Source organism: Carcharhinus amblyrhynchos, chromosome 1 (assembly GCF_965287045.1).
Source record: "Carcharhinus amblyrhynchos chromosome 1, sCarAmb.v2.hapA, whole genome shotgun sequence".
Classification (NCBI taxonomy): domain Eukaryota; kingdom Metazoa; phylum Chordata; class Chondrichthyes; order Carcharhiniformes; family Carcharhinidae; genus Carcharhinus; species Carcharhinus amblyrhynchos.
Window position 1 is genome coordinate 150,893,213 of NC_137324.1, and position 20,904 is coordinate 150,914,116.

Consider the following 20,904-nt stretch of genomic DNA (forward strand, 5'->3'; position numbering starts at 1 on the left):
TCATGAGAGAAAAGTTAGGCTAAAATGTACAATTAATATGCCCAAGTCCTCTCCTTCCCTTCCTCTCCCCTCCCCCTCCCTTTCTCTCCTTTCATTTGCCCTCCCCTTCCCTCCTCTCCCACTCTGCCCTTTCTCTCCCATCTCCTCATACCCCTCCCTTCCCCTCCTTTCTCTTCCTTCCTTCTCCTTACATCCTTCCCTACCTCTCTGACCTCCTTGTTTACAGAAAGATAACAAAACTGTTGTGTTAAACTTTAAAAAAAATGATTGTTATCTTGAAGAGAGAAAAATATATTTTATTGCAAGAAATTTGAAAAAGATGAGACAATAAAACAAGATGTCATACTGCAGCTGCTAAATGTTTAATTAAATGTTAACATGTTAGCAAAGTTTTATATTTATAACATTGCTTTTGTTAATAAATGTTTTCCATTAAAATTTACAAAATTCTACACATGCTTTATTGAAATGTCAAAACACATTTAAATATGAAATTATACAAACCTTTTATTGAAGCATTAAAAGATAACATTTAAATAGGAGATAATTACAAATGAATAGCATAATTGAAGTAAACAAGGTAAAAGAATACTAATGATAAACACATGGTAGTTGAGATTTTCCATTGCCCAAAATGTGAATTCTCCTTTACTCAACGTGATGCAGTAAGGTACTGGGGCGGCACAGTCTGCCTCACACTACTACTGCCTCACAGTGCCAGGGACCTGGGTTCAATTCCAACCTGGTGTTATTGTCTGTGTGGAGTTTGCACATTCTCCCTGTATCTGCATGGGTTTCCTTCAGGTGCTGCAGTTTCCTCTCACAGTCCAAAGATGTGCGAGTTAGGTTGATTGGCCATGCTAAATTGACCATAGTGTCAGGCGATTGGCAGGGTAAATGTGTGGGATTGTGGGAATAGGGTCTAGGTGGGATTGTGGTCAGTGCAGACTTAAAGGGCCAAATGGTTTCCTTCTGCACAATAGCAATTCTACCCATTTATTTTCTGATAAAACTTATCATATTTCATGATATAATCCTTATAAAGACAATCATATTTTGCTAAGAAAACTTAAAAATATCTGTTTATCACAGACAACCACAAGAGACTGCTTCCTATTACCATCTTTGAAGGGCAAACGAGTTTCTAACTAAATTGATGATGCATTTTCCTGCAAGGGTGGAAATATTCCACAAATATTTAAGTAAGTTTAAGTTTTTCATTAAGTGCAATGTTCAAAGTTTCCTTGCTTATGAAATTCTTCACGCAATATTCAAAGGACTTACTATCCTACCAGTCTTACGTTGATATCTCATGTGAACAATGCAGCATTAGCATTTCACTGCTTGTTTTTACCGAGTTCTGTTAATGCATGCGTAACCCCCTGCTCAGTAACAGTTTTAGTTTACTGTTAACAAAGAGCTGATGCTGGAGGGGACTCTTTAACATAAGAAAAGATTGAACATGGAATTCACAAATAGATGTGAAAAGGCAGCAGTGTTTCACACCTACTGGAGATGATCTCATGTCTCTTTTCTAAATATCCTTGGGTGGTTTCACACTCAAATTAAGCCACACATATTGCTTTGACTGAATGCATCAATAAAGGTTGTGTAATACAAGTGGCCTAGAAATAAAATCTGTTCATTGATGGGTGTGAATTTGTTCACACAGCAATTACTTTGATGGTGGCAAATCTGTTGTTGGAAATGCTTGTGTTTCAATTATTTAACAATACTTTCCTGATTTATCACTTGTACTAATAAAGGTCATTTAAAAATAAATTTTGATAGCTAGTTGACCAAGTAGACATTTGAATTTATCAATAGAAAATTGCTGCTTATGTTTACACATAGTGCAATGTTTGTAACTGAGCAGCTAAGCAGACATTATTTTGGGGCAGAAATCAGGAGATTTCATGGCCAGTTTTTATTTCATGTGTCAGGAATTTATTATAATGTGCGACGAATTGATAAAATGCCAACCAATCTCAGTTGGGCGACAATAGGAACCCTAATTGGTGTCACCATCTCAAAGCTAGGGAGAGAAGAGGGGGTGGGTGGAAACAGCCAGAAATTTGGTTTGTGAGTGAATGAGAAAAGGATTAGGCTTGGCATTATGAAGCCCAATCCATCACGCAAGCCAGCCTCCTTTGACACTGTACATTTCACGCTGCCAGCAGAATCAAGGACCCCATGCACCCCAGTGGTCATATGCTTTCTTCCACCTTATTTCATTGGGAAAAAAATACCAAAATCTGAGATCATGTACCACCGACTCAAAAACGGCTTCTTCTTTGCTGTCATCAGACATTTGAGTAGACTTACCTCACATTAAGCTGATCTTTCTCTACACCCTAGCTATAACTGTAACATTACATTCTGCAGTCTCTCCTTTCCTTCCCTATGAACTGTATGCTTTGTCTGTATGGTGCGCAAGAAACAATACTTTTCACTATACTAATACATGTGACAATAATAAATCAAATCAAATCTTTTGCAGGTAGCCATCTTCTAGAGCAATGGTTCCCAACTTAATATGGTAGGAAGGACTATAACTTACGTGGTGAAAAACTGCAGCAGGCGACGGTGCAGAGGGACCTCGGGGTCCTTGTGCATGAGTCGCAAAAACCCAGCTTGCAGGTGCAGCAGGTGGTCAGGAAGGCGAATGGGATGCTGGCCTTCTTAGCGAGGGGGATTGAATATAAAAGTAGGGAGGTCTTGCTGCAGCTGTATAGGGCATTGGTGAGGCCGCAGCTGGAGTACTGTGTGCAGTTTTGGGCGCCGCACCTGTGCAAAGATATTTTGGCCTTGGAGGGAGTGCAGAGGAGGTTTACTAGGCTGATACCGGAGTTGAGGGGGTTGAGCTATGAGGAGAGGCTGAATAAACTAGGCTTGTACTCGTTGGAGTTTAGAAGAATGAGGGGAGATCTCATTGAGACGTATAAGATGATGAATGGGATGGATAGGATAGAGGTGGAGAGACTCTTCCCGCTCAAAAAAGACGGTAGGACTAGGGGGCACAGCCTCAAGATAAAGGGGGGGCGGTTTAGAACGGAGTTGAGGAGGAACTTCTTCACTCAAAGGGTGGTGAATCTCTGGAATCCTCTGCCCATTGAAGTGGTGGAGGCTGCCTCGCTAAATATTTTTAAGACGCGGGTTGATGGGTTTTTGATAAGAGAGGGGATTAAGGGTTATGGGGAGAGGGCGGGAAGGTGGAACTGAGCCACAACAGATCAGCCATGATCTTATTGAATGGCGGGGCAGGCTCGAAGGGCTAGATGGCCTACTCCTGCTCCTATTTCTTATGTTCTTATGTTCTTATACCTCTATACTAAGCTTTGAGACACACCTATTTTCACTGAACTGCCCTATAACAAAAGACTTTTTTGGGAAGAATTTTTAACCCATGTTCGCCATCAGGGAGAACAGCGCTGCGGGTGAAAAATCTGGAGCGTATCGGAAAATAGGGCTTTCCATGTTTTACTGTGCATGAGTGGATGCCAAAAATTGGATTTCCATTATAATAAGGCTGAGCAGTATTAGCTTCAGTTCCAGCAGTCACAAAACCTGGGGCCATTGACTTCAGAAAATGTAAACAATACAATGTAAGTGTAAACTGTATAAAGGGAACCTTGATTTCCTTAAAAACAGTTCACAAGTAAGTTGTACAGTTCATTCAAGATTTAATATTTTGACATGAATGTTAACTGTTTCTCTCCACAGTTGCCTGGTTATCTGAGTTTTTCCAGCATCTACAGTATTTTGCCTTTGTATTAATACTTTGAGTACCTTTATCTGAAGAAGAAAAATGAAGTATGAGAGAAAAACAACAGCATCATTAAAAAAGAAAGAGGAGAAAGCTGAAATGCAGGACAGAAGTCTCAGCATAATGCTAATCTCATATCTAGGCATTAACTAAACATAACTATAGGTACAAGTTTCTGGCATGGTTTCAATATTGTGATTTTCAGAAAAACATGTGCCTTTTTTAAACCTCTCTGTCTCTCTCCTGCTTCTCCCGGGGTTTTTGTGCCCTTTTTGAGTATTTTGCTTTTTGTGCAGGTGCATGGGGCCTTTGTCTTCAGCTTCAAGTTCCACTGGTCATGGCATGGGCCTGAGCAAGGTAAAAAATTGAAAGCGTGCATGTGTGACTCTTTCCCAGCCGGTGTTCACGTGGGAGGCCTACAGGTCATTGAGTCTTGGAGCTGCTGACCACAGAGCTGAAGACAAAGGATAGTTTTAGCTTAATTACATGAATTTTTAATAACTTTCCATCTTTGTTCGCAGCATACTTGGGTGAGGGGAGTGGTTTCTGGCGCACTGGTTGTGAACCATGTTTCAAGAGAAACCTGTGCACAATCAATATTGCAAACTTCTTGCTCACAGCTGATATCCTTTCACCAACATGGTTAATACCAGTATGATATGAGTTATTCTTTATTACTTGTCCAAGACAGGTAAAGTGATTAGTTTGATTACTTTCTGTTTTTACAAGTCTTAGTATAGTCAAAAGAAAGTTAATCCCTCAAGAATTTTATTTGCTGTTATAGTCTTCCTCTGGTTTCTCACATTCTTATTGGATCTAGCAGATTTTTCCTTTGCTATCAAAGGGATGGTTCTGGGTAACATGCTCTCGGATAGTCAGTGCAGATTCAGTGGGCCAAATGAGGTTACTATCATTCATTGTGAACTTCAAGGATTGATACGGTTGCTAAACAAAGTATGTTCAATGTAAACCTTAGTGGTAAACCACTTGAACTAAATTAATCTAACTGCCCATCCTTGAAAAGCATGCATTTTTTGAGAGAGAAACTGCAGGAAGTTCTGTTGTTGGTTATTATGGAAAAGGTACAAAATGGTCTGATTTTCATTTTTTATTTGACACGTTTCCTGCACTGGTGTATTTAGGCGTTTGTACATATTTATGCTTACAACCATTATTTATATGAAACTCTTCTTGACATGGGATAATATTTGATGGTTAGTTAACTCCTTTATAATCCAAGTAATGATAGTCATCACAATCGCATTCAGCCTTTTGATCAGCGTAAGCAAGGCTGAACATGTTAGCCTGTAGAAGGATGTGACCTCGTATGTCCACTTAAATCAAAGGGGGTACTCAATTAAATCCATAAACAGTTTAAAAAGGTCTTCATCAAAAGAAAAAAATGTGGTCCGTTTACTTTGAAAAACCTGTAAGTGCATGAAGTAATGCCTATAACTTAGTTGCACACAGAAAAAGTAAATGTTACTTCTCCACAAAAGTGATTATATTTTCATCATATCTCCTGTTGCTGTAAGGTAAGTCTTCTGATCCTGTCATGGGATAAGCCATCTTGGCGTTTGAATTATGTTTATTGTTATTTGAGGTTTCAATAAAATGACTTGCTGATATGATGATTACTGATGATAACTAGTTAGGATTTATGGAACTTAATTACGACTTTAAAAAGGTGCAGCAATACACTAAAATAGGAGATTTGGGCTATTAGAAGAATTAACTTGGGTGAGCCAAATTACCTTTACCTTCTGGAACTCTACAGTATATGCAAAGTGATATGAAAACATTATATACTAATGTGATTAATGTCACAGTATCACTTTATATTTCAAAACAATTTGATTTGCATGCCTTGACAACAATAATGAATTCATTGTGCCACAATGTTCATTCAGTTTATAGACAACACAGTTGACTCATCAGTTGACCACAAGACAATTTTGATGTGCTTGATTCTACACCCTGTATGCAAAGCCTACAATTAGTTAAATTTATGTGGGAAAAGTATTTATGTGGTAGGAGGTGTGCCTGTCTATAATAACTCAATTGTTACTCAAACATTTCTAGGTGTTTCTTCTAATTGCATGAACCATTTTAGAGATAAAAATAACAAACTGGATAGAGGTTTCCTTCTCATCAGATCCCTTGAAAGAAGGGCATGTTGGGAACATTTTATATGCCTTTAGTTTCGTTTTTAAGTCCTAAAATACTTCAGTTCAGCATTTTTACTCCAACTTCTATTTCTCATCAATATTTTCCTTCCCTGACTTTATGTGAACAATGACCCATTGGTGACAATCAGCCACCTTTTGGTAGTTTGCTCAAGTGGTTATTCTTTATCTGTGAATCTTGCTGGTGGGTGCTAACAGGCTGGTCTCAGTCCAGCCCACACTCAAATTCCTCAGACACCTGCTCTTCAGCAATAGTCACTTGCTAGCGATAAGGAATCCCGCCTAATTTGTCACTCTGGTATAACTGAAGCGAACAAAAGCCAGTTGTGTTGTTCCTACCTGGATCTATTTTGTGGCACTTTTCAAAAAAGTGTTGTTTGCCTGTGTGTCAAATCACAAAACTTTCAGATGAACCAGACGCTATGATGCGATGATACTTTTAAAAAATTCTCAAAGCAGTTTTTTAATAATTATACAGTAGTGTATTGAACCAACAGGGTTTATTGATAAATGTATCTATTAGAATTATAATATTTAATAAATATACAAAATAACATGCACAGCATTGCATAGAAAATAGGAGCGGGGAGGCCATTCGGCCTCTGATAGGTGAAAAATTAGGTTCGCACCTAGTTTCTCGCTTTTCCTGATCGTAGCAGCATTGTTTTGCTGGCAAACTCAAAGGGCTCAAGGCTGATTTCAATATTAATAACATAATTTAAATGTCATCAACCAGTCCTGAACATCATCTGGGCTCACTTGACCTTACCTGCTGGATGGTCAAGGTCCTCACTGGCAAGAATCATAGCTGATCTCCGTCTATGGGGACATGATTGACTTGCTGGTGAGACCAGAGGCCATTTTAACCCCTGGGTTGTTAAGGGCATGGTGGGCAATGCCCCTTGGACAGTGCCAGCCTGGCAGTGCCCACTGGGCAGCCTGGCAGTGTCAGGGCAGTGCCAAGGGGAAGGGATCTGAGGGGTTGTGTGGCAGGAGAAAAATAAATAACCACTGAGAAACAAGAGAATTGTGCACTTCCTTTGTAGCTTCAGTGCTGCCAGCCCAGATAAATGTTCACATGTAGTTTCTGTGAGATAAAGGAGACATGTCAGCAGTAGATAATCAACCAGGCGAAGATATTAGTGTTGTACTGTACCAATAGTTTCTATATTATGTTGTTCAATTATATTACTGGATGATTTCAGAAAAGTGTGATGCTGTAACAATCAATTTTATCAAAGCAGAAGGGCGTCTTTAGTTCTTATATTTCTAGCAGTAAAAAACAAGGGTTGTCATTCAAGATGAATGGAGTTTTGCAGCTTCTAGCTATGTGGATCTGTGTGTAGGAGTTAAATCCACTTTTACAATTTATGATGAAATGCCAGGATCCATTTAGAAAAAGAATCAACTTTCAGCAAGTCTGGTTGCCTTAACCTGAAACTTACAGAATGGCAATATTTCTGAAGGTTCTTCAGGACAATCAGTTCCTACATGATTGACATCTTTATAATTAACATTAACAGACCTGACCGGCACCCCGGATATCCACGTAATACCAAAGCACTTCCCAAGAAATGAGGACTTATCTCTCAGAACAAAAGCTTAAGATAAGGTATGAAAAACAAAATAACGTACTTCAAATTTCAATACACACTGCAATTCAATAATCACTTCAATAGTATAGATCTGGCAGAAATAAAACTGCTAGATACACGTTTGCTTCAAAAGTCAGAAGGTTGACAAGTTAACACACTGCTTTACTCAGTCGGCCCAATAACAGAAAACATTATTGCTAGAAAAGGAATCAACAAATCATCTGCTAAATTTGAAGAAGTAATAAAATCATTTTGAGCAGGATTTTCCAGCCACACTCGCCCCAAAACCAAAAACCCTGCCCAAGATTAACGGACCTTTGCATGGTCCACCCTCTACCCACTACATTCCCGTGGTGGACGGAACAGGAAAACCCCCCCTTGATGTTTATTTTAACCTAAGATAACAAAATCTTCAAAATGTGTAAATATAATAAATCTGTCAGCAGTCAGAAAAATCTGTCAACTCATTAATTAATGATCTATAAAGGATGACTGAAGGTTGTGAATACAAAGACCTAAAATCCGAACTGATCAGGGCTAGAATAGATCTAGGAGTAGCAGACAATGCATTCTCAGACAACCGAGGGAAGATCTGGCTGTTGAGAAAGCTACCTAGATTTTTAGGCAATCTGACCTTCATGTGCAGCACAGGAAACCTCACAGATCAATTAGTTAAACAGAACTGAAACAGGGACACTGCAGACCAAGGGAAACAATACTCTAATTGACCAGTAGATTGAGCATTTGGAGCAAAGCGCTTTGCAGACAAGATAAATGTCCTGCAATTTTAGCCCAGTTCTTTCAGTGTAACATCATTGAACACTTCAGCAAACTGTGCATGGCCAAAACAGCAAAACACACAGAAGACCCAAAGATGAGTTGATGAGGTTGAGACAGTACACCACCATACTTCTTGGGTGAGGTGAAAGATTGGGATTTTTGGTTTGGAATGTAGACATGTTGGTAAAGTGACATCTCACAGAATCTAAATTGGACATGGGAGTCAATGTTATGGCCCTGTCAGGTAGAGTTTTAGTTGGTGACCCAAAGCCTGATGCCACCCATGACACACTTAAATGACAACGCCGGCATCTCCACATCATACTTAAATGAAGCAAGAGATATAAAATTCCCTGCAGACAACATTGAGGTATAAGGGTAAAAGAATCCAAGAGATCCTGATCGGGGTCCACAGCCAAGACAAGCCACAAGGCCTGCATTGAACTTAAGCTTTCACAATGTCAAGGTCAACTAGCAAGGATCTGGCTCCAAGTATAAATGTTTTTATAGGACTGGCGTAACTGAAAAATACTTACAAGAGTACACCGAGGGCGGATGCTAAATCCATTTATATATTTATTCCACAAAAGATTCCCTATCTACTCATAAAGTAAATACAGCAGCTGCTGGCTGGGATAACAAACATGGGAGTCATCTCACCAGTCACACAACTGTTACAGACAGGAGAGTGACAAGCAACCTGTATTCATTTCCTCTCACTAATTGTCTGTAAGTAGAAGGTGTTTTCAATTCCCTGTAAAATATGCTGCGGCGTGTTTTCCCAAACTCTCAGTTTGTGACATCCAATTTATTAATAATTTGCAGCACATTCACATTATAATTAATTTAGATTAGTTTATTTCACAATCAAACACTGAGGAGGAATGTTCACAACTTCACATTCCAATTTATATACATACATAGACACGCACATACAATAAAGACAATGGTTTGGAAAGAGTTGGGGAGGGGAGTGGGGGGGGGGAGCACGGGAAATGTTGCTAGAACCAAGAATCAAGAACCACAGAAATGAATACTTGGTGGATAGAGGAGAGCCGGTGGATGTGGTCTTTCTAGATTTTCAGAAGGCGTTTGACAAAGTACCTCACAAGAGGTTATTGCAGAAGGTCAGGGGGCATGGAGTTGGGGGTAGGGTGTTAGCGTGGATAGAGGATTGGTTGTCAAATAGGAGGCAGAGAGTGGGGGTCAACGGGTGCTATTCGGATTGGCGGATGGTGACTAGTGGAGTGCCCCAGGGGTCGGTGCTGGGGCCTCAGCTTTTTACTATTTATATAGATGATCTGGAGGAGGGAACCGAGTGTAGGGTGTCGAAATTTGCTGATGACACCAAGATTGGGGGAACGGCAAATTGTGCGGAGGGTGTGGAGAGTCTGCAGAAGGATCTAGATAGGCTGGGCGAATGGGCCAGGAAATGGCAAATGGAATTTAATGTTGGCAAGTGTGAGGTGGTCCACTTTGGTAGGAAGAATGGTAGGAAGGACTATTACTTACAGGGCGAAAAACTGCAGCAGGCGACGGTGCAGAGGGACCTCGGGGTCCTTGTGCATGAGTCGCAAAAACCCAGCTTGCAGGTGCAGCAGGTGGTCAGGAAGGCGAATGGGATGCTGGCCTTCATAGCAAGGGGGATTGAATATAAAAGTAGGGAGGTCTTGCTGCAGCTGTATAGGGCATTGGTGAGGCCGCAGCTGGAGTACTGTGTGCAGTTTTGGGCGCCGCACCTGCGCAAGGATATTTTGGCCTTGGAGGGAGTGCAGAGGAGGTTTACTAGGCTGATACCGGAGTTGAGGGGGTTGAGCTATGAGGAGAGTCTGAATAAACTGAGCTTGTACTCGTTGGAGTTTAGAAGAATGAGGGGAGATCTCATTGAGACGTATAAGATGATGAATGGGACGGATAGGATAGAGGTGGAGAGACTCTTCCCGCTCAAAAAAGACAGTAGGACTAGGGGGCACAGCCTCAAGATAAAAGGGGGGCGGTTTAGAACGGAGTTGAGGAGGAACTTCTTCACTCAAAGGGTGGTGAATCTCTGGAATTCTCTGCCCGTTGAAGTGGTGGAGGCTGCCTCGCTAAATATTTTTAAGACGCGGGTTGATGGGTTTTTGATAAGAGAGGGGATTAAGGGTTATGGGGAGAAAGCGGGAAAGTGGAACTGAGCAGCGACAGATCAGCCAAGATCTTATTGAATGGCGGGGCAGGCTCGAAGGGCTAGATGGCCTACTTCTGCTCCTATTTCTTATGTTCTTATGTTCTTATGAATATTGGTCCACATGCTTTCCAGACTCTGAGAAATCAAAGTCAAGAGTGAGTTGCCCCTTAATGTCTTAAAAGAGTGTAAATTAGGAGGATTATTGAGGTAAGTACATGGAGTTACAGGGATTGGATCTGGGTGAGATGTTCTATCAGGGAGTCGGTGCAAACTTGATGGGCTGAATGGCCTGCTTCTGTATTGTATTCTATGTTTCAGTGATCAATTTTCCTGAGCCATGGCTCATAAATATGCAGCATTCCCAGTGCAATATGATAATATCAAGTATCTAGCAAAGGATCTTAAAACACAAGCGCATCAAAGAATAGAAGCAAAGTTGCACTAAAGGCCTTAAACCTCACGGCAAAGACCGGGCTGACTGGAGGGTGAGGAGAATGATTTGAAACCCTCTTTCTCATTGGGAAAAATCTGAGCCATTGCAGCTTCTACATGGCAACATCGTGCAGTAGCCTTAATCGTGGCAACTATAAGAAAGATTCACAGGGGACCGAATCGTCCTTGTAGCATGATGTTAATAATTATGGTAATGAAATAATGACATGTACAATATTTAACAGTGGCATCTGCAGTCATGTGCTAAGTGACTCTGTAGAAAAATGGAATAGTCTGCACAGAGGCAGATGTTTTTATGTAAACACTCCTTGGTGAAAATAAAGTAAACTGACCTGAGTCAGTGCTGTGTCACTCAGGAGCCAAAGAAAACCTTCCCATTATAGAATAGACCGCAAGCTACCCAAAGACTGAGCCATTGCTATTTAACATTGAAACCAAACAATGAAACAGAGATCCTCCAACGTTAGGGGAGACGGTGGCCAAGTGGTATTATCGGTAGATTATTAATCCAGAGACTCAGTTAATGTTCTGGGGACCTGGCTTCGAATTCCGCCACAGCAGATGGTGGAATTTAAATTAAATAATATACATCTGGAATTAAGAATCTACTGATGACCATGAAACCATTGTTGATTGTCAGAAAAGCCCGTCTGGTTCACTAATGTCCTTTAGAGAAGGAAATGTGCCGTTCTTACATAGTCAGACTTACATGTGACTCCAGAATCACAGCAAGGTGGTTGACTCTCAACTGCCCTTGGCAACAAGGGCAATAAATGTTGCCCAACCAGTGACGTCTATGTCTCACAAATGATTTGCATGCAACATGTGGGGAAGGTGTGTGTAATGGTGACGATGGGGGAAATCTGCAGTGAGGTGGTAGCAGGTTTCAGAGGCTGAAACTTCTGATATTTTCTGTTACCTGAGATCATGGAGACTTCCTCCAAGTTTTAAAAAGGGAATCCGGTGTTTCAGTAATTAAAAGGCCAATGGAAGTTGTTTTCTCTAGTGTATAAAAAAGAAACAATGTTCTTGCAGGACATTGATCCCTTTCTATCTATCAATACAGAAAAGGGGAATACAGACACACAACACATGGACACAGCCAGGTTTTTTAAAGAGAAAGCAATAAAGGCATTCATCAAAATGTAGAGATTAGAAAGAGTTAGTAAAATGTACTGAATATGAGGAAGTGTGCCTTTTTTATTTTTCCTCATTATATAAAGATAAATTGTGCTGCTTGAATTAATAGAGGCCGATTACAACTGCTCTGTTTTTTCCACTTTAATTATTAACAATTTATGGATTCGTATCACCGTCATCTCCTACAACTGTTTACTTGGATTGCATTCAAATTGATTTAAGAGGCTCATTTGTGATGAAGACAAAAATCTGGTTCAAATAACAGCTATTATTGTACCCCTTGATTATACAATTTCATGGGTAGATACCGGACAGATTAACCCAACTTCCATTAAAGCAGACCACTTTAGGGAGTGACTCATATAATTGAATCCAAGGAGGTATCTGCAGCAGACATGAACTCAAAGCAATCTTCTGAGGAAAAAAACCACAATTGCTTCAAATTCCTGAGAAGTTAATTTGAAGAGCACTTCAGTTTTGCTGAGCATATCTCATGAATCCATTCTCAAGTCCTTAAAGTGCACCACCCCTACACTTTACCACCTCTCCTGCATCAATGCGACCTTCAGTTAATGTCACAGAAAATTCAGCAACTATATATTAATATTATTGCCAACAACTCAAACATGCAAATGACATCCCAATTTTTTCATGAGCTCATGGTGTTTCCCTGGACACCATCATATAGATCTTGCCAACTCCCATGGGAATCTTCTCTCCCCCAAATGGGCGGGATTCTCCCATGATACACCCCAAGACTGAAAATTCCTGCCTGAGCTCAATGGGCCTTTAAATGGTCGCAGAATTTTCCATCTTGCCTGCTGCAATTTCCATGGCAGACGAAATGGGAGAATTTCAACCAATATTTCCCCAAAGACTATTCACATTTCTGGCTTGTCTTGGGATTCAGTCCATGAATTTGGAATAATTGGCATCACGCTGTAGTGAATGGAGTGAACCGGCTGCTATCTAGAGCTTTTACACCATCAGGTCTACAGTAGCAGCCATGACGGCCAGGATCGGTTTAGCTCAGTTGGCTGAATTGATTTTTGGTGATGTGGAGCGATGCAAACGGCACAGGTTCAATTCCTGTACCAGCTAAGGCTATCCATGAAGGCCCTGCCTTCTCAGCCTTGCCCCTCACCTGAGCTGTGGTGACCCTCAGGTTAAATCACCACCAGTCAACCTATGGTCCTCTGAGACTGTGGTGACATTTCACAATCATGACAGCGAGGATTGGTTCAAAGGTAAACTCAGTATTACGTTTTAAAAAAGAGAATGACAGTAGAGAACTTTTAGTGAGATTCAAATTGGTGGCATGAAAATAAGATGTAGCCAGAAGCAGCAGTAACAAGGCCTTTCAAGCTTGAAAAGTACTAACAATTAATAAAAATGCAACAAATTATGTAATTTATCTAGGCAAATCCAGAGCTTTTCATTAAATGCTGTTCTTAAATCATACATGTATTTTTGTGTTAATAACTGTGGAAGATCTCTTATTAATATAATTTCATTGAGGAGTTCAATGAACAAAGAAAATTACAGCACAGGAACAGGCTGTTCGACCCTCCAAGCCTGCATTGACCATGCTGCCCAACTTAATTAAAACTCCCTAACTTCCGGGGACCATATCCCTCTATTCCCATCCTATTCATGTATTTGTCAAGACGCCCCTTAAAAGTCACTACTGTATCCACTTCCACTACCTCCCCCGGTAACGAATTCCAGGCACCCACTACTCTCTGTGTAAAAAATCTGCCTTGTATATCTCCTTTAAACCTTATCCGTCACACCTTAAACCTGTGCCCTCTAGTAATTGACTCCTCCACCCTGGGAAAGACCTTCTGACTGTCCATTCTGTCCATGCCTCTCATAATCTTCTATCAGGTCGCCTCTCAACCTCCATCATTCCAGTGAGAACAAATCAATTTTCTCCAACCTCTCTTCATAGCTAATGCCCTCCAAACCAGGCAACATTCTGGAAAATCTTTTCTGTACCCTCTCCAAAGCCTCCACATTCTCCTGATGGTGCGGTTACCAAAATTGAACACTATATTCCGAGTGCGGACTAACTAAAGTTCTATAAAGCTTCAACATGACTTGGCAATTTTTAAACTCAGTGCCCCGGCCGATGAAGGCAAGCATGCCATATGCCTTCTTGACTATCTTCTCCACCTGCATTGCCACTTTCTGTGACCTGTGTACCTGTACAATCAGATCCCTTTGCCTATCAATACTCTTACAGGTTCTGCCATTTACTGTATAGTTCTTATCTGTATTAGATCTTCCAAAATGCATTAGCTCACATTTGTCTGAATTAAACTTCATCTGTCATCTCTCCGCCCAGGATCGATATCCTGCTGTATCCTCTGATGATCCTCATCAATATCCGCAAATCCACCAACCTTCGTGTCGTTCGCAAACTTACCAATCAAACCAGTTACATTTTCCTCCAAATCATTTATATATATTATAAACAGCAAAGGTCCCAGCACTGATCCCTGAGGAATGCCACTTGTCACAGCCCTCCATTCAGAAATGTACCCTTCCACTGCCACCTTCTGTCTTCTTTGACTGAGCCAGTTTTGTATCCACCTTGCTAGCTCACCTCTGATCCCATGTGACTTCACCTTCTGCACTAGTCTGCCATGAAGGACCTTGTCAAAGGCCTTATTGAATTCCATGTAGACAACATCCACTGCCCAATACACATCAATTATCTTTGTCACTTCCCTCAAAAACTTGATCAAGTTCGTGAAGCACAACCTCCTCTTCACAAAACCATGTTGCCTCTCATTAATACATCCATTTATTTCCAAGTGGGAATAAATCCTGTCTGGAAGAAACCTCTCGAATAATTTCCTTACCACTGATGTAAGGCTCACTGGCCTGTAATTACCTGGATTATTCTTGCTACCCTTCTTAAACAAAGGAACAACATTGGCTACTCTCCAATCCTCTGGGACCACCCCTGTAGCCAGTGAGGATATAAGTATTTCTCTCAAGGCCCCAGCAATTTCCTCCCTTGCCTCTCTTAGTTTTCTGGGATATGTCCCATCAGACCCTGGGGACTTGTCTACCTTAACGTTTCTCAAAAACCCCAATACCTCCTCTTTTTTGATCTCAACATGACTCAAACTATCTACACATCCTTTCCCAGACTCATCATCCAGCAAGTCCTTCTCTTCGGTGAATACTAACGCAAAGTAGTCATTTAATGCCTCGCTCATGTGGAAGTGAATTCACCAGTTTGTTATGGTTTAAGTATCGTAATAAATATATTTTCGTGATAATCACTTTCACCTGCACTATATTGGGGTGATAACATTCATGTTTAAAGAAATAAGGATTAACCTATGCACTATGCATGTTGAAAAGTGAATTTGTTATGTTACCACTTCCTCAGCCCAATATGAAGAGCTTTTATATAATATTTGTAAATCTTCCTTGATTTTGCACACTGCAGTTTTAAGTTAAGTTTATTTATTAGACACAAGTAGGCTTAGATTAACACTGCAATGAAGTTACTGTGAAAATCCCTTGTGACTGTTCAGGTACAGTGAGGGGGAATTTGGCACAGCCAATGTATGTAACCAGCGCATCTTTTGGACTGTGGGAGGAAACCGGAGCAACCCCACACAGACACAGGGAGAGTGTGCAGACTCCATACAAGCAATGACCCAAGCCAGGAATTGAACCCAAGACCCTGGTGCTGTAAGACACTTTGCTAACCACCCCAAGTAACAATTATGTGGTCTTCGGTTAATGTAGGGCAACATGGTAAGGGAGAGAGGGTACAAAGATGGGAGATTTTTAGAGTTAAGAGATTTTTTAAAAATGTGACAGCTAGAAGAAAGATTTTTCAGATAGAAAGTGTATATAGTGTAACAGGTGGAAAATATAAGTTCTGTTACTGCCTGTAATCAGTATTTTCTGGATTGAGAGAGTGTGTATGTTTTTAACCCTGGAGTGTGTTTTCCAATTAAATAATTCAGCAGTAAGCTTTTTGTGAGTTAACAGAAGTTATTTATTCAGAATTTATTTATTTATTCACTTACCTGAATTAATGCAGAGTTACATACTCAGTCTCTCTCTCTTTCTTTCTCTCACACATGCACACACACACACACATACACGCACAGATATATACTACAAGTCTTGTAAATTCCCACTTTCTCTACCTTTTACAATTTACAAGCACTCAGAGCCAAGCGTGGCATTTTGTTGTCTTGGCAACTATAAAAGTATTCTGCACTTTGGTCTGCTGCTATGATTTCTCAAGAAACAAAAGTGCCACCAGTTCAATGTATAGTTCAAAGGATTTTTAATATATTGGGTGCTGACATCCAACCAGCTTTTGATAATGTCCGCCAATAATGGAAAAGGTCATGCTTAATTATTTGGCTAGTTTATCATTCTTTAAATGAATGCGAATGACCACCACAGGCAGCAATTAGCAACATTTTTACAGCTGAGTGAGGCAAAACACATTTTTGCAGTGTTTTTGATCCCCCCTTAGTCATACTCACTATAAATGGGAATGTTATGTCAAGTGCTTCCAAAATAAACCTCACCCTTGACCCAAATTCTGGAGCTTGTAGGATTAATAATTGTTCACATTGCTTTAATTTTGGCAGAACAATACAATGTGGGTGGTATTTGATAGAGGTAACAGAGGTCCTGCCCAACAGCATAAGAGCCAGGAAGGGCCCAACATTGTCTTCTCGCCACAAGGCCCATTGAACTACATGCCAATCAGACACTTAAATTGGCAATGGCCAGCCTTACTCAGATCAAGAACTCTGAAGGCAGAAATCTCATGCCCCCAAGGGCTGTCAGTCCATCAGAGGCCGGCAGCTGTACACAACTCAGCAGTGTCATTGAGGGAGTTGGTGGCTTCTGCCAGTAATGCACCCACTGGCTATCCCACATCACTGAGAGAACCAGATCACAGATGAGTGTTAGCGATATGAGATGTCACAGGCTGAGCTGACAGTGAGGGCAATGTGGTGGCCCTCACTGGCCCTCAGTGACCCTCCCCCTCTCCATTTCTCCAATACCAGCTTTCAGGCACTGAGTGTATTTAATGAAGGACTGTCCTCCACCACCTCCCCACGTCCTATCTTCCCCAGAAGCCTGCAAACAAACACAACAGTCCCCCACTCACCTCTGGAATACCAGCAAGGGATGAGGTTCTTATGTGGATATCAATTGCCTACTAAAGGGCCTCAATTGATGGTGTAGTAGGAGGGCTGTCTACAAGCCTTCTTGCCCTGGACTTGATTGGGACAATAACTGGAAGGCAGTTGGATCCCTACATATCACATTTACACCAAAGAAAATGTCCCCTGCCACCAAACCTTGAGAGTGTTTTTGGTCTGTAGTAGTGGATCGATATACAGTATGGATATACAAGCAAGTGAAAACAACATAGATCCCAAGTCTGGAGTGTTTAACATACCTCTTGCATTTAAAAGAGTGTTTAACATACCTCTTGCGTTTAAAAGAACTCTTTCTATAAGCATTACTTTTCCAGTCATTATTTTTTACTTTCTAATATATTACTAGTCATATTTTTGGATCATTTTAATCTTTGCATTAATATTGTTCTGCATGAATGAAATCAAACTTTCAATCCTGTGTCTTCAATAGAGTTCAGATTTTGTCGAGTATTAGTTCAGCGTTAATATCAGTCTTTATGTCTGTTGCATTAATGGTTAACAGATGTGATATATGAATATATGATATAGATGTATCTCTGATAATCACGCATTAGATTCTGTCTCTCATGCCAACTCTGTAAGCTGTTTAGAAGCAGTGCAAATAAATAAGTGTTAAGCGGATACCAGAGTATAAATCATAATTCAGCATTTGGAAGGCAGTGGTATAATCAGACAACATCAGCATGGATTTACAAAAGGGTAATCATGTTTGACAAATCTATTGGAATTCTTTGAGGATGTAACTATAGCAGAGTTGACCGTGGAGAACGAGTGCATGTGGTTTATTTAGACTTTCGGAGGCTTTTGACAAGGTCTCACATAGCAGACTACTATGTAAAGTCAAAGCACATGGGTTGCAGGTAATGTGCTGAGATGGATAGAAAGCTGGTTAGCAAAAAGGAAGCAAAGAGATGGCAAAGATGGGTAATTTTCTGAGTGGTAGTCAGTGACTAGTGAGGTTCTGCAATATTCTGTGCTAGGACCCCAACTGTTCACATTATGTATTAATGATTTGTAAGAGGGAACTGAATGTATTATCTTCAAATTTGCAGATGACACATTGTTGGATGGGAGGATGATCTGTGAGGTGGATACAGAGATGCTTCAGCATGATTTGGACAGGCTGAGTGTGTGTGTATATGCATGGCAGATGCAGTACAATGTGCATAAATGTGAAGTTATCCACTTTGGTAGCAATAATAGGAAGACAGATTATTACTTGAATGGGTGTAAATTGAGAGAGGTGGATACTCAGTGAGACCTTGGTGTCTATGTACATCAGTCGCTGAAAGTAAGCGCACAGCTACAGTAGACAGTAAAGATGGCAAATGGTATGTTGGCCTTCATAGCAAAATGTTTGAGAATAGGGATAGGGATTGTTTTTCTGCAATTGTATAGGGCATTGGTGAGGCCACACTTGGAGTATATGTGCAGTTTTAGTGTCTTATCTGAGGAAGGATGTCCTTGCTATAAAGGGAGTGAAGCAAATGTTTACCAGGCTGATTCCTGAGATGGCAGGTCTGTCATGTGAAGAGAGACTAAGTTGTTTAGGATTATATTCACGAGAGTTTAGAAGAGTGAGAGAGGATCTCATAGAAACTTATAAAATTCTAGCAGCAATAGGCAGGGTAGAATGTTCCCAACAGAGGAGGAGTCCAGAACTAGGGGTCATAGTTTGAGGAAAAGGTGAATCTTTTAGAACTAAAGTAAGGAGAAATTTCTTCACCCAAAGAGTGGTGAGTGTGTGGAATTCGTACCACAATGTAGTTGAGGCCAAAATATTGTCTGACTTCAAGAAGAAACTAGATATTGCTCTTGGGGCTAAAGGGATCAAGGAATTGGTGGGGTGGGGTGGGGATCAGGTTATTGAATTTGATGCTCAGCTATGATCAAAATGAATGGCAGAGCAGACTTGAAGGGCGAAATAGCCTACTACTGCTGATAGTACTGTAGTATTACTGCTAGTAATACTAGTACTGCTAGTATTATAGAAACTACTGTTTCTATAATACTAACTGGAACTTTCTGGCTGTTCTGGCACACCAGAGGGTTCTTCCGATGCCCTACTCTCACTATGGGTTTGTGGCGGTCAATGGGAAACCTCGTTGACAATGGTGAAACGAGAAGATTCCACCACTGGCCTACGGTGGGCCAGCCGCCATGAAACACACTGTGGGTCATGTGGAAAAACCCATCCTAAGAATCCAAGATAGAAGAACACATCTCACAATATACTGGCAGCTGTGGAGACTTCAATGTTAAAAAATAACACATCCATGTTATTGAAGGAACCAAATGTGAAGAAACTTTGAGAAATTTCAATGGAAAAAGGAGGCACACTGGAGAGAGGTAATGACCAGACCTGTTGAGCAGGCCCTGCTCTGTCTCCACCTATTTGACTGATGCGAGAATCCACAGAGAGGCTAACAGTGGGAGTTATGGAAATGCATCTTCTCCAATACTGAGCAGTGTCTGGTCTTCATTAGGAAGAGCCAAAGATTCAAGTTAGTTAATCCAAGTACTCCTAGCCTCTGACCTGTTCTTGTAGCCACTGTGTTAATGTGATGAGTCCAGTTGAATTTCTGGTCAATGGTCATCCCTAGGATGTTGACAGTGGGGGATTCAGTAATGGTAACACCATTGAATGTCAAAGGTCGGTGGTTAGTCCGAAAGATGTGCTGGTTAGATGCATTGGCCATGCTAAATTCATCCTCAGTGTACCTGAGTGTGGCAACTAGGGAGTTTTCACAGTAACTTCGCTGCAGAGTTAATATTGTGACAATAGTAAAATTTAAAAAAAACTAGAGTGTCTTTCATTGGTGATAGTCATTGACTAGCATTTGTGTGGCACAAATGCTATTTGATGCTTGTCAGCCCAAGAGTGGATATTGTCCAGATCTTGTTGCACTTGAAAATGTGTGTGGCTGATGACTACAGTATGGACCCTCACTGGCTTGTTGGGAGATGTCAATGATTTGCGGGCGTTCTCACCAGAAACAACACTCTGCCATATTTTGGTAAGATGTTGCTCACTCGGTGCAACTGCAGCATTAGCCACTGCTCCTGGTGATGCAGCTAGGCTTAGAGAGCTACTGGCCATTTGATTGGCCAGCAACTCTCAGAGGGGGTACTTCCTGCCCAGGTGGGGGTGAAAATCATGTCTGTCTGACCATTAGCAAACTATAGAACAGCTCGCCACAGCATGTGGGGCGAGCTCGCCACCTGCTCTTTTGGAGGTTGGGTGAGATAGTGGTAATGCCAGCAAAACATAAAATCCTGTCCTTGAATTGTTGGAGAAGTCCGTCCGGACTGATGTAATCTCACAGGTAGATAAATTCTCATCAGAAATCCCAAATCTATTTCTATCTCCAAGTTGAAATGTATACAACAGAGGAGCAGCATTGAATTAAACTTTTAGTATGTTACACCAAATAGTCCCTGATACACACCTATGTAACTCATGAAGATATAAAATCATACCTGCTTTGAGGATGTGTTCGGTTCTATTCTGCCCACAAGTTCGACAGCAAACTTGCTTGTGTCACTGAAGGTCAAACCATACACTGAATCTCAGAATAACGATTCTATAAGTACT